Source organism: Otolemur garnettii, unplaced genomic scaffold (genome assembly GCF_000181295.1).
Source record: "Otolemur garnettii isolate 467f Iridium unplaced genomic scaffold, OtoGar3 scaffold00015, whole genome shotgun sequence".
Taxonomy (NCBI): domain Eukaryota; kingdom Metazoa; phylum Chordata; class Mammalia; order Primates; family Galagidae; genus Otolemur; species Otolemur garnettii.
The window spans coordinates 26,307,212-26,307,468 of NW_003852410.1; positions in this window are offsets into that span (position 1 = coordinate 26,307,212).

The window sequence follows — 257 nt, forward strand, 5'->3', positions numbered from 1 at the left end:
CTTAAATAATCCACGGATCATTTCCATGGTAGACTGTTATGACTCCAAAAGAACCATTGTGCTAATGTAGCAGCTGCTAATCTTATGCACAAAGTCTGCGCACTAAATGCCCTTATGAAATTGGGAATGAAATATGGGAGCTGAGTATAGCCAATAACCATTTTTAAAAATAATGAAGTAATTATACCTCACTCTTCCACCAGCCTCCACCCAGATCACGGGGAGCTGAGTTGACCTAATGAACTAATTAGCTGAAA